Genomic DNA, 964 nt, shown 5'->3' on the forward strand with positions numbered 1-964 from the left:
CCCAACAAATCAATATTTACCTAAAAAATTTCATCTAACCACTGTAAAAATCTTGTTGGTACTACTGATTTTGACCTTTGATATAGAAAGGGAACACATTTTGATCTTGTAGCCTATTGTGATGCTAATTTTGCTGAGGATAAAATTGAAAGAAAAGAACAAGTGACGCATGTCAATTTCTTGAAAAGCCCTGATAAGTTGGTCATGCAGAAAACAGAACACAATTGCTCTGTCAACAACTGAAGCATAATATGTCTCAGCTGCAAATTGTTGTTCTCAAGTCTTATTAATCAAAAATCAACTTGAAGACTTTTTTGTAAGTTACACGAATTTTCCAATTTACTGTGATAATACTAGTGCCATAAATTTGTCAAAAACCCCCCATTCAACAATCAAGATCAAAACGTATTGAAATAAAACATCATTTCATTAGGATAATGTTAACAGGAAATATGTTGAATTGATTTTTGACACTAAAAATCAACTTGGTGACATCTTCACAAAACTCCTAGTGGAAGATCATTTTAATTTTATTAAAGACAAATTGAAAATTATCAAAAATCCAAATAATTGTTATGGTAATATATGACCAGAATGTTATGGTCAATAAGAAGAACGGTCTTTGTTTCCTTCTCTTTCATATCCTTCTTCTTCCTTCAATGTATTATTCTTTTTCAAAAAAAAAACAAAGAGGAAAAAGGAACTAAGTAACGACTCCCTCCTTCTCTCTTTCTCTTTTCCAAAAAAACAACTACTTTTAGCCTACTCATACCCTATTTTCAATTTTTCCCATGTCATTAGTCACTTCTCAACCACCCACTTCTACAACTTCCCATGCGTGTCACTCGCTTCTTCTTCTTCTTCTTCCTCAAAAAATTGCTCTTTCTCACCACTATCTTCTTTTGTCTCAAACTCTTTCTCATCCCATCTTTCACCTTTAAAACTTTCAACATTTTTTTCTCTT

Source organism: Cicer arietinum, chromosome 2, assembly GCF_000331145.2.
Source record: "Cicer arietinum cultivar CDC Frontier isolate Library 1 chromosome 2, Cicar.CDCFrontier_v2.0, whole genome shotgun sequence".
Classification (NCBI taxonomy): domain Eukaryota; kingdom Viridiplantae; phylum Streptophyta; class Magnoliopsida; order Fabales; family Fabaceae; genus Cicer; species Cicer arietinum.